The following is a 10,492-nucleotide window of genomic DNA, read 5'->3' as shown; positions in this document are numbered from 1 at the left end:
AGGTGTTCCAGTGGTTTGTGGAGAGACCAGCCCCCTAAGTTGAGGGCAACCACTAATTTACCCCAATAAACTGCCTTTCCTTTTGTTTCTCATGTCGTTTTTACAATCTTCCTTAACAATCAATCCATCCTTTTTGTTCCCTCCTCCACTATTGTTTCTGGGTCAGGTCATTGTCCTGCCTACTTTCTGCCTGTGAGCTCAATGTGTCCTGCCCTTACTCCCCACCCTTGTCCTATGACTATAACCAAACTTCTGAGAGTAGTTTCTTGTACACTATTGAAGCTTGTGCAACAGAACCCTGGTAGGAAGTGACCAAGCCTCCCTTTCATGCCTGTGTATTCCCTCATCCCCCAATTCAGATGATTTGTGACTCAAGTCATCTAAAAAATTTGAATGTGCTTGGGAAGAGTATTGATAAAGGGTTAACCAATCCTACTGGTAATATTGTCTGAAATAAAATTGTTTTGGTGTAGCCTTTTTGACTCTGGGGATTTGGTTGACAGCAGTGCTGGGTGATGGCAAGAGGCCAGCCTCTGGGGAAAGAATGCTGAGTTCTGTCTTTAGCCACATGACCTTGAGCAAGTTATTAACTTCGCCAAGCCTCAATTTTCTCATCAGTAAAATGGGAATAATAATTACCTGTGAAATGATGCTAATATCATCCTTGAGTTTCTCACAAGGCTGCTGTTGTAAAGATAAAATGCAATAAATGTCTGTGAAAGCAACTAGTGAACTGGGAAGCCATCCACCTCAGGAGTTATTACTAGGATGTCATGGGAAACTAGGCTCTAGGAAAACAGACTATTGATTCATTTGCTCCAATTTATTTCTTCAACAGCTATACATTGAAGGTTGGCTGCATACCATGGCCCAAACCAGGCCCTGGAGTGAGAGGCATGCCCCTGATCCTGCTACATGCTTCAGTCTCATCCCTGTACTGCAGGGAGCAAGTAGCCTTGGGCAATAGGTATTTCATTTAAGGACTCAGGTGCCTGGAACCTGGACCCAAGAAGAGAAGGATCTATAGGAGAGCTGGTCAGGAAGTCTTTCTTTGCCCTCAGGCCTCGCTTCAGAGGGGTTCATCTCCCACCAAGATACTGGCTTTACTTTCCTCTTAGCATTTCCTTCAGCCTCCATCTTTGTCTTTTCTCCACTTTATAACTTCTGTTTACTCTTTTGTACTTCCTCATTACCTTTCCTCAGCTCTCTGAACTCTGTATGTTCATCAGCACATTTCCGTGTGTCTCCCTTTAACCTTGTTACCTAATGTCTGGGGGAGGCCATCTGATGGTGAACTCGCTAGTTTGCGTCAGGACATGCCTGAGGTCTCTGGGCTGCTACTGTGAGGCCAGGTGCCACTCTCGATTCCATCAGCAGAGGGAGGCATCAGCAGGTAGACAGCATGGCACCGCAGGGCTGCCCTTTTCACCTGGGCTGTGGAAAGGGGATATGGGTAGAGAGCACATCTGTCCCCATCCTGTCCCTTGAACTCCGCCCTCTATTTCATGTTAGTACACAGGAATCCTGACCTCTTGTTCCTTCCTGTTCCTGTCAGCTGAGGCACTTCAGGTAAGCTGGTCTTGAAAGCTCCATTGGTGTTTTAAATCTTTTTTGGTTTTGAGATCTAGGCTTCCTTATTCATGTCTGAGCAAATAATTATTGGCTTCATCCCACATTTGGCAGCAACTAAAATTCTAAACTTTTTTTTTTTAAGCATGGTTACTTACACACTTACTCTGGCCTTTGCAGCCCATGGATTGTTGCTCAGTGTAATTACTACAGCCATAATGTTAGTGAGCTCATCCTGCTGAAGCTAAGTCATGGAGTTTAGGATGGCCTGGTCTACAACCAGGTATTTGGGTAATATTAGGATGTCTTTTATATAAAATGTTACCTTGTGGGATGTTTGAATGAACTATTTATGTCTTCAAATTTTGATAAGTTCTGTTCCTGAACTAAAAATCTTTCTTTGGAAATAATTTCTTCTCATATCACTTATTAACTGGGGTCTGCTCATTACATGTGCAAGAAGGTTTTGTAATCACAGATTTTGTTCTTGAAAGGATGAAAGGTCCAATTCTACAAGTAAAGAATCCATACAAGAATCTGAGCATGACTAAATAAGTATGGATCCCTCAATGTTTCTGAAAACTGTTGTGTTTGGGATTTTGGACAGATATTTAAGAGAGACCTTGAAAGATCAAGGTCTGTGTCCTTTCTATGTAACATTAACTCCCGTAGCTCCGACAATACATACCAAATTCATTCATTTAGCCACTTGTTTTGTTGAATGTATTAGTTACCAATTGCTATGTAACAGATTACCCCAAAACTCAGCAAGTTAAAACCACAAATATTTATCTCACAGTTCTTAAGGGTCGAGAAACCAGGAACAGCTTAACTAGGTAGTTCTGGCTCAGGGTCTCTCACAAGGTTGCAGTCATTTGGAGCTTGACTGAAGTTGGACGATCCACTTCCACGGCTGTTGGCAGGAGACCTCAGTTCCTCAGCACGTGGGCCTTCCCATAGGGCTGCTCACATGACATGGCAGATGGCTTTCCCAAAGCCAGTGATCAGAGAGAAGGAGCCAGAGGCCCAGATGAGAGCTGCAGTCCTTTATAACCTAATCTCAGAAGTAATGTGTCATCACTTATGTCATATGCTATTAGTCACTGAGACCAACCCTGGTACGATATGGGAGGGACTAACTGAGGGTATGAATACCAGGGAGCGGGGATCATTGGGGGCCATATTAGAGGCTGCTGATTATAGAAGGTAACTGTTGTTTTGATCTGATTAGCAAGACCCATCCCCTCAGTTCTTTACTCCTTCTAACAGATGATCACAGCCCAGACCCAGCCCATCAGTAATCTCATCACACTGATCGGTTCATAAATGGGGAAGCCAAACCAATTAAGAAGGGACCTTACCTTTTGGGTCATGGAGCTAGAAGGATGAATCATGGAAGGTGCTATTAAGCCATCTTTTCCACCCACAAAGAAAGCTATCGGTGGGTGAAAAGAACAAGGCCCACACAGAGAATAGATGAAGCAAAGGCTGGACATGAGAGTCCTAAGGCAGATTCGTTTGCACTACTTCCTTTTCATTGTGATTTGACAGAAGAGCCAGTCACTTCTACATATAGTTTGAACTGTACCTTCTTAAGGCCCGCTCCTTGGATCACTGGAAAAATAGATGTGCTATAGGGTTGCTATAAGTTGGAATCGACTCAACAGCAATGGGTTTGGTTTGGTTTATTCTGTGGGTGCTCACACAGGGTGTCTACCCCAGAGGAGCCTGTATCTCCAGAACTTATGGTCAGCTCTGGTTGGACAACATTTGAGATTATTTGGAGATAGGAGGATAATCTGGTTTTATATACAGGTAGTCCCCGATTTACAACAGGGTTCAGTTCCAATGACTCGTAAGTTGATTCTGACGTAAGTCAAATACCTTTTTTTTTTTTTTTTTAGTTTTCATTATTATTGCCTTTTATTATCAGTATTTATAAATCCAATCTTTATTTGGCTTTGGAGGTTGGCAACATTACATATAAACAGCTGTAAGTGAACATCTGACTGATAACATCAGCAAATTACACACTGCAATATGGTATGTAGTACATAATTACTAACGATAAGATGTACAGAACAAAAAAGACAGTCGTAGTGCAGTTCATAGTAACTCAAATATGTTGTAAACTGGGGACTACCTCACACCAAATTCGTATACCTCAAACCAAAGCATGCCACTTGGGTTTTGCCATTTCCATCTCTGCTGTTATTAAGTTTCATTTAGATTGACAGTTTGTTACTTGGGCCCTAAGGCACTCCTGTAGGAGGTTACAGTTTTGTAAACAGAATAAACAACATAAAACCAATCCTATAGATTATTTTTACAATAGATCTGTATTGGTAAAAGAGAAGAACTGAAGCCACTGTCTTGGACAGTCTCGGGGTGGAGAGCACAGTTGCTCCCTAGAGCCTGGAGGAGCCCTGGCCTCACTGCACAGTGTGTCTATTGTGCCTAGGATAACTTAAAGATGATTACAGTAATGTAAAACGGCAATGGGTTTAATGTAAAACTAAAATACAAGAACAGCCCAGTAGCATTTCTATATTTAACTCAAATGAAATCCTTACCTTATCTGAATACTTAAAAAAAATCTTGATAATATATTTTATTATTTTATTTAACCCAATATAAACCTGTTGCCATTGAGTCAATTCCAACTCATAGCAACCGTATAGGACTGAGCAGAACTGCCCCACAGGGTTTCCAAGGCTGTAATCTTTACATAAGCAGACTGCTACATCTTTCTCCTGTGGAGTGGCTAGTGGGTTTGAAGCGCTACCTTTCAGCTGGCATCCCAGTGCTTAATCACTGTGCCACCAGGGCTCTTTTAACCCAATATATCCCCCCAAAATCATAAATGTTATCGTTTCAACATTTCTGAACTTTTTAAAGCTGCAAAATAAAACTGGGTTTCAATGACAAAATCTATTAATTCATGTAACACTGGCCACCTCCTCTGTCCCCACTATTGTGTTAGCATGTTGTGAAGGGTATGTGCACACTTTAAACATGCCTCTCCCACCTAGAAGCCCCATGAAGAAAGAAGGTCTTGGCAGTTCTCAGACTGCGACTGTGCCTGCTGGGTCCTGGAAAGCTAAGTGACATGCTGGGTTCCTGCACTAGGCCCTGGCACATGGTGAATTTCTGGGCTTCCTCACTCCTCAAACAAACCCTCACCAAAGGTCTCACGTGCCAGTGGGGCTCTACTTCTTGCCACGTACAGGTGTGTAAGGCCATGGTCTGTTTGCACACTGCCTTTTACTGTTTCCCCCTAAACTCCCTCTGTTCCTACTAAATGGAACCACCCCACTTCCTTTTGAGTTGCCTTCTACTCACTTTCCTGTCTACTGATATACTCAGTCTTCAAGCCTAAGGGCTCTGTAGCCCATTCCTCAGAACACCCACCAAACTACCAGAGCCTGTGACTTGTGCCTCTGTCCCTTATGCTCATTGTAGCTGCAATGCCTAGCACCACACTCTGGACATAGTGGTCTCTCACTAAACATTCAATAATCAAAGTGTTGTAGGATAGTAACTGCTGGAATAAATGACACAGCGTTAATTTAGGTATTTACTTTGTTTTATAACAGTTAACATTTAGATCATGTCTACTGTGTATGCCAAGCACTATTCTGGCCACTTTGGATGTGTTAATCTTCACAAGAATCGTACTGGGTAGGTGTTATCATTAGACCCATTACAAAGGACACAGGCACTGAGAGGCCTTGCCCAAGGTCACCCAGTTAGTAAGGGCAGGACTGAAGCTAGGCTCCACTGGCTCCAGCGTGTATGCTCTTAACTGCTATCTGACACAGGGAGTGATCATGTGGCTTTGTGTACAGGAAAACCGAGTTCAAGCCCAATTCAGAGTCTATGATGCGATTTTATTATTTATTAAATCCAGATTAGGCATAATTTAAAGAATATATTCATGTTAGTTGGGGTTTGACCCTGGCATAATTGGTACTTAACAATTTCCTTCATTGATTCTGTGCTGCCACATTAACAGCTGCACATTCCCATGTGTAAAGAGACACCATGGTTTTCTCTGCAACATCCATTCCATGCCAGACGGTTCATCTCAGCCAGTGGCTCACAAGCCTTTTGGTCTCAGGCCTTCTGTCTTAGTTATCCAGCGCTGCTATAACAGAAATACTACAAGTGTATGGCTTTAACAAACAGAAGTTTATTTTCTCCTAGTTTAGAAGGCTAGAAGTTTGAATTCAGGGTGCCTTTACTACTGGGTAAGCCCCCTCCTTCTGCAGAGAGAGAAGGCTTTCTCTGTCAGCTCTGGGGGAAGGTCCTTGTCTTTTCAGCTTGTGTTCTGGTTCTTTGGTGATCTCCAAGAGGCTTGGCATCAATCTTCCCCCATCTCTGCTTCTCTCCTTTGCTTGTTTAATCTCTTTTATATCTCAGAAAAGATTGACTCAAGACACATCTTACACTAATACTGCTTCATTAACATAACAAAGACAACCCATTCCCAAATGGGATTTTAACTAACACAGGCATAGAGATCAGGATTTACAACATATTTTTTTGGGGACAAAATTCAGTCCATAACACCCTCTTTAAACTCTTAATAATTACCAAGGAGCCTAAAGAGCTTTGTTTATGTGGGTTATATATATTGGTATTTGCCATGTTAATATTGAAACAGAAATGTTAAAAACACAAGAACTCATCAGCACACACTCCTCAGCTGTCAGACATCATCACACAACATACCACCTCTGGACAACTCCACTGTACGCTCATGAGAATGAGCCCACAAAAGACAAATAACTGCTTAGTATTATTATGAACCTTGAAGGGTGACCACTTCCTTGGGTGTCCTCACTCCAGTGTGGCCCATGAAACTTGCGAGGGCGTCAGAGAGGCTGGAGACACATTCAAGAGCTCAGTTACATACAACAGTGCTGGACTTCTCTCGAGTCACATGCGGCTCATGTTTAGTTAGCAATTAGCTTCTTTTGGCTCCAAAGAACAGAGAAGCCCACTGGAATGTAAGTGCCTTTGGCGGGGACTTGTTTTTGCTCACAGCTAAATCCACAACTCTTTGATCAGTGCCTGGCAGATAGGAGGCCCTGAGCAGATGTTTGCAGAATGGATTCAGGAGAGGTGAAGGGAGGGGTGGGGTGGACTGTAATAAGCACAGTGTGGAGTAGTAATGGAATGGTTGTCCAATAACAGGCATTGTAAAGGCCAGGCCTTCCCGGGAGGCTGAAGATCACTCTGGAGGTACAAGATGACTTGAGAGTGTTTTCAAAAGCAGGGCTCTGGGACCACACTAGGTGCTGTTTAAAAACCCCACACTCTGGCTGTCACTCCACATCTACTGAATCAGAATCTCTAGGGATGGGGCCAAGGTAACTGTTTTGCAGGAGTTTGTAGATCTGATGTGTTTCGTTTGGCCCACACAGTGTTTTAAATATCGGTTGCCATTACTGGAATGGCCTACAAAAACTAATTTCCAGTTTCTACTGAAGAGTTTCAAGATATGGCAAGGCTAGGCTCCCTGGTAGCCTTCAGTGGCAAAGCAGGTGGCCCCTCCTGTCTTGCCCCATGGCCCCAGCGGGCGCTGTGTTTCCTACTGACCCTTACTTTACCTCTCAGCCTTTACTGAATTAACTTCTTCCTCATCTGTTCCTCCTGTCCCTTCTCTTTACTCTGGAACAGCTTCCCACCTGGTTGCTCATCATCCTCGTGCCCTTCACACTGCTCCAAGTGTGATGTTTTAAAACTGGAATCTGGTCATATCCCCCCCCCCCATTTAAAATCCTCTGCTGGCTCCCCACTGCTTTGGGTTAAGATGGGAATCACTCATGTGCCCAAGGTCTCGCCTGGCCTGGCCATCTCTCCAGCTGTTGCTCCCCTAGGTCCCTGTCCCCACCTGTCACGCACCCTGGAGGACCAAGAGGCATCTCAACTGTACAAAATGAAACTCCTGATTTTTTAACCCAAACCTGTACCTTTCAGTCAATGCCCACTTTGTCCTAGACCCTCCCCTCTCTCACAGTGGCTCTATTTTCAAACATATCTGGAATGTACCATGTTTCACTTCAGACGCCATTGCCATCTCCCGAGCAATCCTTCAGAATTGTAAGGCAATCATTCATCTTCCTGTGGCTGTCCGAGGGCTCACTTTTTCACTCAGGATACAATCTCAACTCTTTACCCTGGCCATAATGGCTGCAGAATCTGGCCCAGGAGCCCTCACAGGACACCTCCTGGATTCCATCTGCTCCTACTTTGCTCTTTGTTCCTGGAGCTCCCCCCCACTCCTCACCTCAGGGCCTTGGAATTCACTCCCCACTCCCTGTGGAATGCACTTCCCTCCATTCATGTTACTACCCCATCAATGTATATAAAATAGCACGTCTATCACTTCCCCCTAAAAAAAGTAGCTGTGGAGTCAATTCTGACTCCTGGCAACCCCATGTGTGTCAAAGTAGAACTGTGCTCCATAGGTTTTTCAGTGGCTGATTTTTTGGAAGTAGATCACCAGGCCTTTCTTCTGAGGTGCCTTTGGGTGGACTTGAACCTCCAACCTTTTGGTTAGCAGCCGAGTGTGTTAACCATTTGTACCACCCAGGGACTGTTCCTGCCTGTTACCCTGTATTCAATACAGGGCTTAGTGATGCCAGGGAAATAGTAAGCATTTAAAATGCTTCAAGTATCTGTTGAATGAAAGAATGAATGCTGGTCCCTCAAGCCAATGTGCTTCCCTCCATCACCTTAGGGACACTTGGCTAGGGCTGTCCAGCAGAGACAGAACCTGAGCCATGTGTGGAAAGTTTCTAGGAGCCACAATTGAAAAGAAGAACACAACTTTAATACTATGTTTTATTTAACAACATATCCGAATTATCATTTTAATATGTAATTAAAAAAATTATTCATGAGATATTTTACCTTCTTTTTTTAATACTAAGTCTTTGAAATCTGGTATTTTACACTTATACCACATCTCAGTTCCAACCAGTTACTACTGCTCAACAACCACTCATGTCTTCAAAATCCAGTGTGTATTTTATATTTACAGCACATCTCAGCCACATTTCAAGTGCTCAATAGTCATATGGGGCTAGGGGCTACCTTACTGAACAGCACAGTCCTAGAATGTTCTCCCCACATATTACCCACTTAACTCTTTCTTAACTTTCTGGCAGCAGCTCAAATATCAGTATCTCAGGGAAAACTTCTTATACCATCCCCAACTAGATCACCCCAACAGGGTGGTGTCTGGGATTGGATTTTATCAATTTTAATTTTACTAGGTAATTCTTAAAATGAGGCAAACATGGGAACCCTGGCTTGGCTTATCTTTTCATCAATGCATATCAACACGTGGGGCTGCTTCTCAGTCAATCTTCCTGGGGACTCTATGTGAGAGGTGCTATTTGCTGTTTCTATATTATTGGTAAAGAAACTGAGAGTTTAAGAAGTGAATTATAGCTGACAGTGAGTCAGCAGCTGGGCTGTGAGATTTGAACAGGGGCATTATAACAAGAGCGACCTCTGAACCAGTACTGCCTAAGTGGGAAAGGTGACCTTTAAGGTCATGTCCACTCTGGAGTTTTTGATTCTATGATTTCATAGTTTGAACTGTGTAAATATTTTTTATTAGAGCCCAGCAAAATACAGGGTGAAAAATCAAAACAGCATCGTTTGTACTCATTAGTTTTTCTGTTTTAGTTCTCCTGGACAAGTACACGGATGCATTTATAAGAGGACCTTGACTAACCGGAGACTTGATTCATTTCATTTTAGCTCAAATTGGCAAACCATAAGCACCGCACAAATGCTCATCCAACTTTTCCACGTCTTGTGTAACTAAATAGTGAAATAAAAGACCACTATGGCTTTGATTCGCAACAGTACTTTACCTTCTTATTACATTAGATAAACACCGAGAAGCCCTCATAGATTTTTGGGAAGCTTTCGAGAGCCGAAGTTCTCCAGACATGACCAGCTGTGACCTGTCTTGCTGAATGTCACTGTCAACAGCGAAGCGGAAGGTTTACGTGCACGGTTCAGTTCTCACAACATCTTGTATTAATAATGTGGAAAACTGAAACTGAGCGGGATTGGGTGAGTCACCCAAACACCGGTGAGAGTCAAGGACGGCTGCGAACCGCCCTCCGAGGCCACCAAAGCAGCATTCGTTCTCCACAGGCGCCTGAGACCTGGACCAGCAGAGCACACGGCGGAGCTCGTCTTCTCTCTTCTCCACCTCTTCCCTACCACCCATGGTTTCTATCATCCAAGAGCCCACGTCCCTCCTGAAGATATCCAACTGGGAATCAAGTCAAAAGTCTCACCGTGGACACGGCTCTCCCTAGCCCCGTCTGCAAGCCCGCCGCCGCGCGGCGCCGGACCTAGGGCGGCCACACTCCGCGAGCCCGATGCCGGGGGGGCCCTTAGCCCGTCTGCCGGTCAGCGCCGCCGCAACCGCGCCGCTGGAGGCCCGGCAGACCTGGCCCAAGAAGACGGATGGCGGGCGAGAGGCGATGGCTCCACATTGAGTGGGAGATCCGGTACAGACGCCCGACACTATCCGCCAGAACTTTCAATATCAGACCTTGTTTCTCGACCGTTCTCCTCCTCTTCGCGTCTGTCACTTGGAAAGACCAATCGTCATCTCCGAGAACGAAAGACCCGCCCCCTTCACAATGCAGGTCGCCAATCCGGTTGTTGATTACCCAGCGCCCCGTGCGCCTTTACGCACGGCCGAGACCAATCCTTGCCGGGACGTGCTTGTAGTCCCGCCCCAGGTCTGCATAGAAGCTGTCACTCTCCCTCTCGCCCCTTCACCCGCGTTAGGGCACTTCCTCCCCGACGCCATGACGTACACAGGCTCTGATGCTCTGCCGGGGCGGACCAATGGCGGTGGCGGATACGGCGGGCCAATGGG

This window comes from Trichechus manatus, unplaced genomic scaffold (assembly GCF_000243295.1).
Source record: "Trichechus manatus latirostris isolate Lorelei unplaced genomic scaffold, TriManLat1.0 scaffold00053, whole genome shotgun sequence".
NCBI classification, from domain to species: Eukaryota; Metazoa; Chordata; class Mammalia; order Sirenia; family Trichechidae; genus Trichechus; species Trichechus manatus.
The sequence above is the reverse complement of the archived record's forward strand: the minus strand, read 5'-3'. Positions refer to the sequence as shown.